The sequence below is a fragment of the Schistocerca gregaria genome, chromosome 10, assembly GCF_023897955.1.
Source record: "Schistocerca gregaria isolate iqSchGreg1 chromosome 10, iqSchGreg1.2, whole genome shotgun sequence".
Taxonomy (NCBI): Eukaryota; Metazoa; Arthropoda; class Insecta; order Orthoptera; family Acrididae; genus Schistocerca; species Schistocerca gregaria.
In genome coordinates this window covers 119,672,074-119,688,607 of record NC_064929.1, presented here as the reverse complement: position 1 = coordinate 119,688,607, position 16,534 = coordinate 119,672,074, and the positions used below count along the sequence as shown (strand labels likewise).

The following is a 16,534-nucleotide window of genomic DNA, read 5'->3' as shown; positions in this document are numbered from 1 at the left end:
AATGCTCGGATTATCGAACACTGGACAGTGTATGTAGTGTCGGTAATTTAATCTCCGTTTCGATCAACGTCTAAAATTTCACGTATGCTAACGTTCATAACGTCATATCTCGTGAACTATGTGTCCTGGAAATGCATGGGTTAGACAAAAGGTTTCGAACGCTCGGCATATTTTGTGACTTAACTAAGGCGTTTGATTATGTTGGTCACAAAATATTGGCCGGCCGCAGTGGCCGAGCCGTTCTAGGCGCTACAGTCTGGAACCGCGCGACCGCTACGGTCGCAGGTTCGAATCCTGCCTCGGGCACGGATGTGTTTGATGTCCTTAGGTTAGTTAGATTTAAGTAGTTTTAAGTTCTAGGGGACTGATGACCTCAGCAGTCCCGTAGTGCTCAGAGCCATTTGAACAAAATATTGCTCCAGAAGTTGGACCATTATGGAATACAGGGAGTAACTCACAATTGGTTCTCCTCTTACTTTAGCAACAGACAGAAAAAGGTCGTTATGGACAATGTTGACAATGGCTGTGATTTGGTGTCTGAGTGGGGTAGGTCAAGTGTTGGGGCCACACCTGTTCCTTATTTATATAAATGATATGCCCTCTAGTGTTACGGGTAATTCTAAAATATTTCTGTTTGCTGATGAAACTAGCTTTGTAGTAAAGGGTGTCATTTGCAACATTGGATCGGTGCCAAATAGTGCAGTTCAAGACCTAAGTTCACGGCGTTTAGAAAATAAACTAACTCTAAATCACAGTAAGACTCAGTTTTTACACTTTCTAAGACACAATTCAACAAAACCTGACGTTTTAATTTCACAGAATTGGCATATGATTAGTGAAACTGAATAGTTAAAAATTCTAGGCGTTCAGATAGATAGTAAACTGTCGTGCAAAGTCCTCGTTCAGGATCTTGTTCAAAGACTTAATGCAGCCATTTTTACTATTCGAACGGTATCTGAAGTGAGTGATCGTTCGACACGAAAATTTGTCTAATTTGCTTATTTTCATTCGCTTATGTTGTATGGTATTATTTTTTGGGGTAACTCTTCTCATTTTAAAATGATATTTTTGGCTTACTAACGGGCAGTTCGGGCAATAAGTTGTGTAAGTTCACGAAACTCCTGTCGACCCCCATTCAAGAGTCTGGGTATTTCTGGTTTTTGTTGTAAAACTCAAATATGATATCACATATTTTCCATCTTCGTGTACTTTGTGGTTATTTTCAGATTATATATATATATATATATATATATATATATATATATATATATATATATATATATATATATATTAACACTATCAGCTTATTCTCAAGAATAATCAGCTTCCACTCAATTAATAATCTGCAGAAATCCATCTTGCAGAGAGGTGTGCAGTATACTGCTGCATCCATTTTCAATAAGCTCCCACTCGAATTCAAAAATCTTACCAGTAATCCACGTGATTTCAAATAGAAACCAAAGAGTTTCCTCATGGGCCACACCTTCTATTATGTTGAGGAGTTCCTTGAAAAATTAAGCTGACTCTTGTTGTACTGTTTATTGCGTTTACTTAAACTTAGGGACTGAGTTTTCTGGGGTTCATAAACATTTTATTTTTATCTGTTATTACTTTTATGACCTCGGAGATTTGCTCCTGAATTTGGTCCTACGGAATTTGACGTGTAAATAAAATAATATAAATATAATTCAGCTGGCACGGTGAGTGCTGAATGTGCATACTGTCTGCAAAATATTTTGCAGAGACAGTGGTTAGCAAAGAAGCACAGATTAAAACGTCTTGCCTAGCAAGAAAGTTTTAGTGCATAAACAACGAAACTGTAGGAAGCTGTAAAATTTCTTTCCTTTCATTATTTTGTAAGTTTTCAAAACGTTTGAAATTACGTGTAAAGTTTGGTGCCAGTCGCTAAATTCTCCCATTCTGAAATAATGGATAAATACACTCTGCGTATCTGGATGCAGTGAGTTACATTCTCTCAGCACATGTCCAGTTTCTAAACTTAATTTTGGCATACTGTGGCAAACCTTTAACATAGCATTATATCCCTAAAAGTGTAGATAATGACACCAGTTTAAATTTACAAATTTGGCCCGTTGCAAGAAACAAATATCAACACCCTGATAGGCAAGGTCATTTTCTTCGTATATGATGTTACGGGTAATTAAATTCGGTGAATTGTATGAAATACTATGTAACTTTCTCTTTAAAAATAATCTTCCTAATACATTGGATGAATGCGTGTGCATACAAATATTTAAATTGTCTTTCCTCTAAAGCAGCAACGGTGGAACGCGATATATTCTGGTCTCACAGTTAAATAAATGCTATCTGCAGGCTCAGCAGTGTACAGTAGTGCCTATAATACTTCGAGAAGCACATGAGAAGCATTTGGCTGATAAATGGAAACATGTAAAGGCGGTAGGACGCCAAACGTGCTGACTTGGAACAGAAGAGGAACTACAGGACATTTTAATTTCCACTGTCTATACTTTTACAAAGAAATTCACAAAACGTTTTCAGCATGTTCAGAAAGGATTCAAGATTCACACTCATAGCAGTGAAAGTTCCAAAATATAACAAAAAAAATTTTTTTACTTGTGAAATTTCATCATTTTTCCCTTACTATTGGCTACATTTGTTGCTATCGGTACACTTTTCTTCATAAGTAAGAGAGATTCTTCGATGAATTTTGCATTGCTTATTAAATAGAAACTCCTTAATGCAAAACTCTACAATTTTCCAAATATGTGAAACTGTGGTAAAAATAGAGATGTTGTTGTTGTGGTCTTCAGTCCTGAGACTAGTTTGATGCAGCTCTCCATGTTACTCTATCCTGTGCAAGCTTCTTCGTCACCCAGTACCTACTGCAACCTACATCCTTCTGACTCTGCTTAGTGTAGTCATCTCTTGGTCTCCCTCCACGATTTTTACCCTCCACGCTGCCCTCCAATACTAAATTGGTGATCCCTCGATGCCTCAAAACATGTCCTACCAACCGGTCCCTTCTTCTGGTCAAGTTGTGCCACAAACTTCTCTTCTCCCCAATCCGATTCAATACTTCCTCATTAGTTATGTGATCTACCCATCTAATCTTCAGCATTCTTCTGTAGCACCACATTTCGAAAGCTTCTATTCTCTTCTTGTCCAAACTATTTATCGTCCATGATTCACTTCCATACATGGCTACACTCCATACAAATACTTTCAGAAATGACTTCCTGACACTTAAATCTATACTCGATGTTAACAAACTTCTCTTCTTCAGAAACGCATTTCTTGCCATTGCCAGTCTACATTTTATATCCTCTCTACTTCGACCATCATCAGTAATTGTTCCCCCCAAATAGCAAAACTCCTTTACTACTTTAAGTGTCTTATTTCCTAAACTAATTCCCTCAGTATCACCCGAATTAATTCGACTGCATTCCATTATCCTCGTTTTGCTTTTGTTGATGTTCATCTTATGCCCTCCTTTCAAGACACTGTCCATTCCGTTCAACTGCTCTTGCAAGTCCTTTGCTGTCTCTGTCATCGGCGAACCTCAAAGTTTTTATTTCTTCTCCATGGATTTTAATGCCTACTCCGAACTTTTCTTTTCTTTCCTTTACTGCTTGCTCAATATACAGATTGCATAACATCGGGGAGAGACTACAACCCTGCCTCACTCCCTTCCCAACCACTGCTTCCCTTTCATGTCCCTTGACTCTTACAACTACCATCTGGTTTCTGTACAAATTGTAAATAGCCTTTCGCTCCCTGTATTTTACCCCTGCCACCTTCAGAATTTGAAACAGGTTATTCCAGTAAACATTGTCAAAAGCTTTCTCTAAGTCTACAAATGCTAGAAACATAGGTTTGCCCTTCCTTAATCTTTCTTCTAAGATAAGTCGTAAGGTCAGTATTGCCGAACGTGTTCCAGTATTTCTACGGAATCCAAACAGATGTTCCCCAAGGTCGGCTTCTATTAGTTTTTCCATTCGTCTGTAAAGAATTCGCGTTAGTATTTTGCAGCTGTGACTTTTTAAACTGATAGTTCGATAATTTTCACATCTGTCAACACCAGTTTTCTTTGGGATTGGAATTATTATATTCTTCTTGAAGTCTGAGGGTATTTCGCCTGTCTCAAACATCTCGCTCACCAGATGGTAGAGTTTTGTCAGGACTGGCTCTACCAAGGCCGTCAGTAGTTCCAATGTAATATTGTCTACTCCGGGGGCCTTGTTTCGACTCAGGTCTTTCAGTGCTCTGTCAAACTCTTCACGCAGTATCGTGTCTCCCATTTCATCTTCATTTACATCTTCTTCCATTTTCATAATATTGCCCTCAAATACATCGCCCTTGTATAGACCCTCTATATACTCTTTCCACCTTTCTGCTTTACATCTGAGCTCTTGATATTCATACAAGTGGTTCTCTTATCTCCAAAGGTCTCTTTAATTTTCCTGTAGGCAGTATCTATCTTACCCCTTGTGAGATAACCCTCTACATCCTTACATTTGTTCTCTAGCCATGCCTGCTTAGCCATTTTGCACTTCCTGTCGATCTCATTTTTGAGACGTCTCTATTCCTTTTTGCCTGCTTCATTTACTGCATTTTTATATTTTCTCCTTTCATCAATTAAATTCAATATTTCTAGAGTAAATTAAGTATAAAATTTTGAGCTTTTTTCTAAACATGAAGTTTAAAATACAACAGATCATTCATTTTTTTCCTGAATTAATAAGTTTTAGAGCTCCATACATCTGCAAGTATAGTTTGTACGCTCCGCAAAAGTCATAGAAGAACCTCTCGTACTTATGAAGAAAAATGTACCTACAGCAACAAATGCAGCCGATAGTAAGAGAAAAAAATGATGAAATTTCACATGTACGATATTTTACTTTGTAATGTTTTTGAACATCAACTCCTATGACTGCAATTCCTGAAACGTTCCTGGTCATGCTGACAAAGTGTTATGAATTTATTTGTAAAAGTATAGACAGTGGAAATTAAAATTTCCTGTGATACCTCTCCTGCTCCAAGTCGGCCGGTTTGACGTCCTACCGCCCCTTAACAAAAATCCAACTTCTTTGGAAAAACATATAACCAGGACAGGGCGGCGGTATTGATTGTGGAAAATGACTAACACTGGCTGTTTTGTGTGAAATTATATTGTGAGTTTAGTTCGGCGTTTCAAAAACATCTGACAGTTGAAGTTTCATTGGTTAGAAATATATACCATATTTTCTCATTGATTCACAAGCAATGAGATTTAAACCGGCATTAATGCAGATCATCACATTACATATTGCTCTGTTGACAAATCTAAGAAATATTAAAAAAGTGAAATATCTAACTAGGCTTTTTATCAAACCAGTTTTCGCACATTCTGGGGTTACTCAACAATTACAAATTATCAGTCAATTCGACTACACTAACTTGCTGTCAAAACGAAAATCGTAATTATTTAACATCTTTACCTTGCTTCCATTTTCTCGTAATTCCTACATTAATCTAACACTTGGTGCTTCACACAATACTCTACAAAAACTGCCTAATCCATTTGCTTTCTATTACTACTTGGCTTCCAGCTCTCTCATACCCCAACACTACAATCTCAGGCCAGAAACTGTAACTTTGGCTCTGCGAGCATGCACAGTCAGCGAACCGCATAATAAAGCCTGCCAAACACATACATAGTTTCATTTTAATTTACATTGCTTTTATTGTCATATTCGCGTGCCACATACAAGTGTGCCCCAACAGACCCCTAAAGAAAAACCAAATTTTTGTTTCTCCTGGAAGCCGGTAACCTTGTACTTGCGATCAATTGACAGTTTTCGCCTTTTACCAACACTGAACGTTTACTTAACACCTTGTAACGTTATACACGTGCCAAGTATTAAATGTTATGGCATCGCAGTCAATGAACATACACTCCTGGAAATGGAAAAAAGAACACATTGACACCGGTGTGTCAGACCCACCATACTTGCTCCGGACACTGCGAGAGGGCTGTACAAGCAATGATTACACGCACGGCACAGCGGACACACCAGGAACCGCGGTGTTGGCCGTCGAATGGCGCTAGCTGCGCAGCATTTGTGCACCGCCGCCGTCAGTGTCAGCCAGTTTGCCGTGGCATACGGAGCTCCATCGCAGTCTTTAACACTGGTAGCATGCCGCGACAGCGTGGACGTGAACCGTATGTGCAGTTGACGGACTTTGACCGAGGACGTATAGTGGGCATGCGGGAGGCCGGGTGGACGTACCGCCGAATTGCTCAACACGTGGGGCGTGAGGTCTCCACAGTACATCGATGTTGTCGCCAGTGGTCGGCGGAAAGTGCACGTGCCCGTCGACCTGGGACCGGACTGCAGCGACGCACGGATGCACGCCAAGACAGTAGGATCCTACGCAGTGCCGTAGGGGACCGCACCGCCACTTCCCAGCAAATTAGGGACACTGTTGCTCCTGGGGTATCGGCGAGGACCATTCGCAACCGTCTCCATGAAGCTGGGCTACGGTCTCGCACACCGTTAGGCCGTCTTCCGCTCACGCCCCAACATCGTGCAGCCCGCCTCCAGTGGTGTCGCGACAGGCGTGAATGGAGGGACGAATGGAGACCAGCGATGAGAGTCGCTTCTGCCTTGGTGCCAATGATGGTTGTATGCGTGTTTGGCGCCGTACAGGTGAGCGCCACCATCAGGACTGCATACGACCGAGGCACACAGGGCCAACACCCGGCATCATGGTGTGGGGAGCGATCTCCTACACTGGCCGTTCACATCTGGTGACCGTCGAGGGGACACTGAATAGTGCACGGTACATCCAAACCGTCATCGAACCCATCGTTCTACCATTCCTAGACCGGCAAGGGAACTTGCTGTTCCAACAAGACAATGCACGTCCGCATGTATCCTGTGCCACCCAACGTGCTCTAGAAGGTGTAAGACAACTACCCGGGCCAGCAAGATCTCCGGATCTGTCCCCCATTGAGCATGTTTGGGACTGGATGAAGCGTCGTCTCACGCGGTCTGCACGTCCAGCACGAACGCTGGTCCAAGTGAGGCGCCAGGTGGAAATGGCATGGCAAGCCGTTCCACAGGACTACATCCAGCATCTCTACGATCGTCTCCATGGGAGAACAGCAGCCTGCATTGCTGCGAAAGGTGGATATACACTGTACTAGTGCCGACATTGTGCATGCTCTGTTGCCTGTGTCTATGTGCCTGTGGTTCTGTCAGTGTGATCATGTTATGTATCTGACCCCAGGAATGTGTCAGTAAAGTTTCCCCTTCCTGGGACAATGAATTCACGGTGTTCGTATTTCAATTTCCAGGAGTGTATTTGAATTTTACAGTCGCTGAGTACTATTACGTTTACACTGCAAGTTCTTTTAGCCTCCCATTCCTGTTGATTGGAGTATTGTGGGTTCATAAATAATTTGCAGGTTAGACTCTTTTGAGATAAAATAGCGCGGGAAAGGGACACACATCTTCTTGAACTCTTTGCCGGTTGTCGATGTAGCGTAGTTGATGATTGTTTGCGTTGGTTAGACATCATTGATGACATGTAATGCGGCGTTCAGGTTAATTCTCTGACTCTCTGGTTTTTACTTTAAAACTCAAATATGAAATCACATATTTTCATTCTTCGTCACTTTGTGGTTATTTTAAGATTATGGGAGTAAAAGAGTATTCATTCACAATAAGTTAATATATCACTCTGTCTTGATAAATATAAAATACTGTTCTGGAAATGTGTATAGGCGAATTGTTCTAACACCAGAGATAGCTCTTCTCAGTTTTCCAACAATTCACTGTGTGAACACTTTTTTCAACGTATGGATGCGTTTAGTAATAGTTTTATGAAGACAAATTAGGAAATAATCTTCGTCATAGAGGGTGTTTCAAAAATGACCGGTATATTTGAAACGGCAATACAAACTAAACGAGCAGCGATAGAATTACACCGTTTGTTGCAATATGCTTGGGACAACAGTACATTTTCAGGCAGACAAACTTTCGAAATTACAGTAGTTACACCTGTCAACAACAGATGGCGCTGCAGTCTGGGAAACTCTATAATACGATATTTTCCATATATCAACCATGCATAGCAATAATATGGCGTAGTCTCTGAATGAAATTACCCGAAACCTTTGACAACGTGTCTGGCCGAATGGCTTCACATGCAGATGAGATGTACTGCTTCAGCTGTTCAATTGTTTCTGGATTCTGGCGGTACACCTGGTTTTTCAAGTGTCCCCACAGAAAGAAGTTACAGGGGTTCATGTCTGGCGAATAGGGAGGCCAATCCACGCCGCCTCCTGTATGTTTCCGATAGCCCAAAGCAATCACACGATCATCGAAATATTCATTCAGGAAATTAAAGACGTCGGCCGTGCGATGTGGCCGGGCACCATCTTGCATAAACCACGAGGTGTTCACAGTGTCGTCTAAGGCTGTTTGTACCGCCACAAATTCACGAAGAATGTCCAGATAGCGTAATGCAGTAATCGTTTCGGATCTGAAAAATGGGCCAATGATTCCTTTGGAAGAAATGGCGGGCCAGACCAGTACCTTTTGAGGATGCAGGGACGATGGGACTGCAACATGGGGCTTTTCGGTTCCCCATATGAGCCAGTTCTGTTTATTGACGAAGCCGTCCAGGTAAAAATAAGCTTCGTCAGTAAACCAAATGCTGCCCTCATGCATATCGCCGTCATCAATCCTGTGCACTATATCGTTAGCGAATGTCTCTCGTGCAGCAACGGTAGCGGCGTTGAGGGTTTGCCGCGTTTGAATTTTGTATGGATAGAGGTGTAAACTCTGGCGCATTAGACGATACGTGGACGTTGGCGTCACTTGGACCGCAGCTGAAACACCGCGAACGGAAACCCGAGGCCGCTGTTGGATCACCTGCTGCACTACCTGCACGTTGCCCTCTGTGGTTGCCGTAGGCGGTCGCACTACCTTTCCAGCACGTTCATCTGTCATGTTCCCAGCCCGTTGAAATTTTTCAAACAGATCCTTTATTGTATCGCTTTTCGGTCCTTTGGTTACATTAAATCTCCGTTGAAAACTTCGCCTTGTTGCAACAACACTGTGTTCTAGGCGGTGGAATTCCAACACCAGAAAAATCCTCTGTTCTAAGGAATAAACCATGTTGTCCACAGCAAACTTGGACATTGTGAACAGCACACGCTTACAGCAGAAAGACGACGTACAGAATGGTGCACCCACAGACCGCTTCGTGTTCTATACCTTTCACATCACTTGCAGCGCCATCTGTTGTAGAAAATTGTAACTATTGTAATTTCGAAAGTTTGTCCGCCTGAAAATGTACTGTTGTCCCAAGCATATTGGAACAAACGGTGTATTTCTATCGCTGCTCGTTTAGTTTTTATTGCCGTTTCAAATATACCGGTCATTTTTGAAACACCCTGTATATACTTCTGGAAATATTTATGACACTTGCCTTATTGACCATCAAAGAAAACAATACAGTGCTATGTATTAAAACAACTTTAAACAAGATTAAAACCAGGGAAAGGTGTGGTACAGTGGTCACTCTAACGAAAATTGAATTTTTATCAAAAAATGGTTGTTGATAGTCGATTACCACTCACACATTTGGAATCTAAATATTATATCATCATAAATATTTTTAATTGACATTTATAATCTACATACTTCCGAAGGCTTAGATGGTGGCCACGTTTCCCTAACTGGGGCGGTGAAGTGGTCAGTGCCGTGCAAATGCGTCTTATGTTTTTACATTACGCCGAAGATGGAAGAACATAAACGGTTTTAACTGATATAAATTAAATAGCTGAAAGTCAGCAGAAAGTGATAGCATTACTAATGACAGCTTAGTACATAAAGAGGTAGAAGTCAGTCTGATCTGCTGTTTTGTCTGCGATACACGAAAGTGATACCTTGACCCCTATTTCCGATCGGACACTGTCTGCGTTAGTGCTTCACAGATGGAGCTACCAGACGCAAACAAACAACTAGGAACTACAACGAAGAGCCAAAGAAACTGGTATAGGCATCCACATTAAAATACAGAGATATGTAAACAAGCAGAGTACGGCCTACGTAAGACAACAAGTGTCTGGCGCAGTGGCTAGACCGGTTATTGCTGCTACGATGGCAGCTTATCAAGATTTAAGTGAGTTTGAACGTGCTGTTATACGAGGGCGAGTCAAATGAAAACCTTAAATATTTTTTTTAAATATTATTTATTGTGCAGAAGTGGTACAAAGCTGTACCACTTTTCAACATAATCTCCCCCACGCTCAATGCAAGTCCTCCAGCGCTTTCAAAGTGCATAAATTCCTTTAGAAAAAAATTATTTTGGTAGTCCGCGCAACCACTCGCGCTCCGTGTGGCGTACCTCTTCATCAGAAAGGAACTTCTTTCCTCCCATTGGGTCTTTGAGTGGTCCAAACATACGGAAACCACTTGATGATGAGGAATGGCGCCATTCCTTGCTCGCTCTCTTCGTTTCCGGTTGGTGGAAGTGAATCCAGGTCTCTTCCCCAGCAACGATTCTTGCAAGGAAGCCATCACCTTCTCGTTCAAAGCGCCGAGGAAGTTCTTCACAAGTATCAACACGTCGTTCTCTCATTACAGGAGTCAGCTACCGTGGCACCCATCTTGCAGACACTTCGTCAAACTGGAACACACCACGCACAGTGCGATGTGCTGACCCATGACTAACCTCTAAACATGCTGCAATGTCATTCAGTGTCACTCGCCGGTTTCCCTTCACTACGGCTTTGACTGCTGTAATGTTCTGTGGAGTCACAACTCGTTGTGCCTGACCTGAACGAGGAGCATCTTCCACTGAAGTCACACCATTTGCGAACTTCCTACTCCATTCGTAGACTTACTGCTGTGACAAACATGCATCACCGTACTGAACCTTCATTCGTCGATGCATTTCAATAGGTTTCTCGCCTCCACTACGCAATAACAGACTGCTGTTATTCCCTGGTGCAAGTCGCAAGTGGGGCGGCCATCTTTATACTAATACTGCGACGGTATGTGTGCATCTGCACTATGCTGCCACCTACAGGCCATTCTGCACGCTGTTTTTAGCACGCTTACCAACGTACAGGATAACGGCGCGAAATTTCGAGTTGTTATTACAAATTTAAGGTTTCCATTCGACTCATCCTCGTAATTGGCGCACCAGTTATGGGACACAGGATCCCCGAGGTAGCGATGAAATGGGGATCATCCCGTAAGACCATTTGATTAGTGTACCGTGAATATCAGGAATCAGGTAAAACATCAAATCTCCAACATCGCTGCGGCCGGAAAAGGATCCTGCAATAATGGGACCAACGACGCCTGAAGAGAATCGTTCAACGTGATAGATGTGCAACCCTTCCGCAAACTGCTGCAGATTTCAATGCTGGGCCATTAACAAGTGTCAGCGTGCGAAACATTCAACGAAACATCATCGATATCGGCTTTCGGAGTTGAAGCCACACTCGTCTACTGTAAATGAGCGCACGACACAAATATTTACGCCTCGCATGGTCCCGTCAACACCGACATTGGACTGTTGATGACTGGTAACGTGTTGCCTGGTCGATCGAGTCTTCGTTTCAAATTGTACCGAGCAGATGGACGTGTACGGGTATGGAGACAACCTGATGAATCCATGCACCCAGTGTGTCAGCAGGGGACTGTTCAAGTTGGTGGAGGCTCTGTAATGATGTGGGGCGCGTGAGGTTGGAATGATATGGAACCCCTGATACGTCTAGATACGACACTGACAGGTGACACGTAAGTAAGCATCCTGTCTGATCACCTGCGTCCATTGTGCATTCTGACCGACGTGGGCAATTCCAGCACAACAATGTGACACACTACAAGCCCAGATTTGCTGCAGCACAGTCTTGTGAGTTTAAACACTTCCGTCGGCCACCAAACTCCCGAGACATGAACATTATGACGGATATCTGGGATGCCTTGCAACATGCTGTTCAGAAGAGATCTCCACCCACTGCTACTCTTACGGATTAAGGCCAGCTCTGCTGGATTCACTGAGTCAGTTCCCTCCAGCACTATTTCAGACATTAGTGGAGTCCATGCCACGTCGCTTTGCGAAAGGTCTGCGTGCAGGAAGGCAGGCAGCTGTACCAGTTTCTCTGGCTCTTCTGTGTACAGTTAGATGGTAGGTATGGCGATTTCTGTCATCGTCCAGCGCCGTGACATGCGCGGGCGTTTGAAACTACAGTGGCGTGAAACTTTCCTTCTGAACATTGTTCTATGTTTTACTCTCAGATTGTTAATTTCTGTTCCACTTTCTACTCCGTTGGCATTGTAATTCTATCAGAGACAGTAAAGGACTTGGAAGAGCAGTTGAACGGAATGGACAGTGTCTTGAAAGGAGGATATAAGATGAACATCAACAAAAGCAAAACGAGGATAATGGAATGTAGTCGAATTAAGTCGGGTGATGCTGAGGGAATTAGATTAGGAAATGAGACACTTAAAGTGGTAAAGGAGTTTTGTTATTTGGGGAGCAAAATAACTGATGATGGTCGAAGTAGAGAGGACATAAAATGTAGACTGGCAATGGTAAGGAAATCGATTCTGAAGAAGAGAAATTTGTTAACATCGAGTGTAGATTTAAGTGTCAGGAAGTCGTTTCTGAAAGTATTTGTATGGAGTGTAGCCATGTATTGAAGTTAAACATGGACGATAAATAGTTTGGACAAACAGAGAATAGAAGCTTTCGAAATGTGGTGCTACAGAAGAATGCTGAAGATTAGATGGGTATATCAGATAACTAATGATGAAGTACTGAATAGAATTGAGGAGAAGAGGAGTTTGTGGAACAACTTGACAAAAAGAAGGGACCGGTTAGTAGGACATGTTCTGAGGCATCAAGGGATCACAAATTTAGCATTGGAGGGCAGCGTGGAGGGTAAAAATCGTAGAGGGAGACCAAGAAATGAATACACTAAGCAGATTCAGAAGGATGTAGGTTGCAGTAAGTACTGGGAGATGAAGAAGCTCGCACAGGATAGGGTAGCATGGAGAGCTGCATCAAAATAGTCTCAGGAAGACCACAACAACAAACTTCTACTCCGAGGCGAAAGCGTGACCCCAAGTGTGTTAGATACGGAATAATTTACCCTACTGAACTTTTCTCACGCCTTCGCACGAGCTATCGGTAGCAGTGTATTATTGTCTGTTCCGACCGCGGGGTTTCGTTAGTAAATTTTTACATCGAGCTGAAACAAGCCTACTTCTCTTATTCAGCCCACAAGCACACGCAGATGTTAAATCGTCGATCGCGGTAATTCAAACCGGTACCGACAGTAGGCAACGAAACGTTTGTAACTTCATCTATCTGTGAAAATCTCGTCATTCCAGTAATCACTAACGCCATGATCAAATAGAGATTCGAAAAACCATTGATTTCTCTAATGAGCCAATAATTAGGCTTCTACTATTTTGATACACGTGTAGAACTTTCTCTGTATCAGTGTATACTGTTTTTTAAGAAACCGTTTCTTCTTCTCCTGTAGAATTCTACGAAGTGGAGGTTCGATATTTTAATTGCCAGCCATCGATTTGTAAACCAAAATTGACATTGCCAAAATGTACTACTTTACGCGTAACTGAGGTTACAGGAATGGTATAAATGATTCATCTTACGTCAGACGACTAAATATAAAAATAAAAGGTTTTGCTAAACATGTAACGGAACAAACTTCATGTGTGAAACTCACTGGATATAGAAATGAGTGTTCGGCGTAATTGGCCCGGAGGCCCGTTGCGGGATAACTCCTGCCGCCTTGGTGCAGGTCTTACTACATTCGACGCCACATTGGGTGACCTGTGCGCCGGATGGGGATGAAATGATGATGAAGACAGCACAATACCCATTCCCTGAGTGGAGAAAAATCACCGACCCAGCCGGGAATCGAACCTGGACCCGTAGGATGGTAATCCGTCACACTGACCACTTTTTTTTCAATCTCATTTTGTTCGTTGCATCTGCTCGGCGTGGACGTCGCAAGACACCCTTTTCAGTTCGTCGTTGATCCATTAACTCAGTTTTTTTTATTATTTCACTAACCCTCTGACAGAACTACTCAGCTATCGGGGCGGACGTCAAACTCACTCTCAACTATGATCTATATCAGAACCAGTTTCATCACTTCTCGATAGGCAGCAGCACTGTTCTAGGCAAGAAATAAACAATGGCCGCTTTTCACGCCCTGGAAGCTTTAGACCCTGCGTCACCTTCCAGTCTCTCTTCACTTGATCGCATGGGCTGTCGAGCCACATTAGAAGCTCAGTCAAGTATTTAATGGTACGTAGGATGCCGTATGCTCTCTTCGATGGAGCATCTAAATTCAATAGGCTACATTCTCAATTTTTTTTCATTGTACGGTAACAACCGCAGCAGATGACATACTGTTTATAGCTTCGGGGTCATTGCTGCGGTGTACAGACTCCGACTAACTGCAAACAAATTTGTGGTTCGCAGGAGAGCTTTTGTAAAGTTTGGAAGGTAGGAGACGAGATACTGGCACAAGTAAAGCTGTGAGGACGGGGCGTGAGTCGTTCTTGGGTAGCTCAGTTGCTAAAGCACTTGCCCGCGAAAGGCAAAGGTCCCGAGTTCGAGTCTCGGTCCGGCACACAGTTTTAATCTGCCAGGAAGTTCCAAATTTGTGGTTAGTTGCGATGGAACCAAACTTCTGAGATCATCGGTCTCTAGGCTTACACACAACTAAATCTAATATAAACTAACTTACGCTAAGGAGAAAACGCACACCCATGCCTAACGGGGGACTCGAACCCACAACGGAGGGAGCCACGCGAACCGTGGCAATGCGCCTCAGACCGCGTGGCTACACCGCGTGCCCGCTAACTGGGTATTAACCGTTAATAACTTATTTTGCATATCATCTAGCACCACAAAAAAATTATTAACTATTGTTAAATTTTATTAAGAACATAAGTGTTAAATAGGCGCTGATATATAAGTAGAGTCCAGAACCTCAAAATATCTTTTAGCACAGTTTTTAGCAATACAACCCCATTTTCCACGATGTGCACACCTAGAGGAGGGATACTTCATGACAACAACAAAACATTTTTCAAAAAATGCAAATTTCTTTAAGCGTCGTTGACTGTTATTCACAACATACTATCTACAGAGATATAGACTTTTAAGAGCGGAAGTTACGAATATGACATTCGACTTGAAAAGCTGCATACACTACTCATGAACAAAATTGTTGGGGTTACTTTGACTGAAAAATTTAAAACAGTTACGTAATGTGTCATAAGAAATCGTTAAAATTAAGAAATATTTTTTTCCAAATTTTAAACTGTAACTACATAACGGGCTACTTAAAAGGTGTACATAAATCACCCCCCCCCCCTCCCAGCTTGGTATTGCGACAGTTATTCCCCATAGTGCACGAAGAACAACTGTCAACACACACTGATATAGTAGTCACAGGGTGTGCTTTTTTATAAGCTACTAACATCTGTTTTCCCAATCCCTCACTTAATAAACCACTGACTGTTTCAGAATTCTCTCGCAATTATGTCTGCACAACGTGTTAGACAGGTGAGAAATTGTAAACTCTTCTGGGTCTTGGTAAGAAAACCATCATAACGACCGGGAGAGCGGTGTGCTGACCACACGCCCCTCCTATCCCATGAGGATGACACGACGGTCGGATGGTCCCGATGGGTCAGTTATGGTCTGAAGACGGAGTGTCTGTGTCTTGCAATTAGTGACATAGCAACCAGAGAAATGCGTGGGTTTCACTCAAAACTAGCCACTCATGACAGTTCTATGAAAGTTACAAATGGTTAACTAGTCAGGCAAAAATAACTAGCTGCATTTTTGGGCAGAATCCTTTTTGTGTACTAACGAAATCTTTCTGAGTGGTCTCCACGCAAGTGAGGGCATCGAAAGTTCCCACTTAATATTTACGATAAGTGTGAGAGTAGGCTTCAGTTTAGAGCGGCACTTTCCCCTCCAGCGCTCGGCATTGGCTCTACAGTACTCTGAGCAACCCTCCCCTCTCCCCCCCCCCCCCTCCGACTGCGCACATATCGGCCATGGCATATTACACACACTATAGGCATGCAACGGCGTATGTTGTTTCACTGTGATGAAATGCAATGCATAATCTGAGTGAAATAATTAAATCGACACCCTAGCTGCAAACAGGCGTTGGCATAAATTATTGGGGACGTGCTGAAAATGTGTGACCCAACTGGGACTCGAACCCTGGTTCTCCTGCTTACATGGCAGACGCTCTATCCACCTGAGCCACCAAGGACACACAGGATAGCGCGCCTGCAGGGACTTATACCTTGCACGCTCCCCACGAGACCCACATTCCCATATCCACACCACTACATTCGTATGAGTTGGGGCATAGCTTGTGCATTCGCACAAGAAGTTCAATGGCCGGGAAGCCATATTTTAACTAATAATTCATACTACATAATCTGAGTAACGCAATTTCCGACTGGGAGAGGTATCGATA

The 16,534-nt window shown here is 42.7% G+C and overlaps 1 protein-coding gene across 1 annotated transcript in view; it reads left to right on the top strand.

The window, feature by feature from the left end:
• Nucleotides 1–16,534, top strand: part of LOC126293450 (uncharacterized) — an 807,495-nt gene that overhangs the window by 71,190 nt on the left and 719,771 nt on the right. The gene's annotated exons all lie outside the window — the stretch shown is intronic.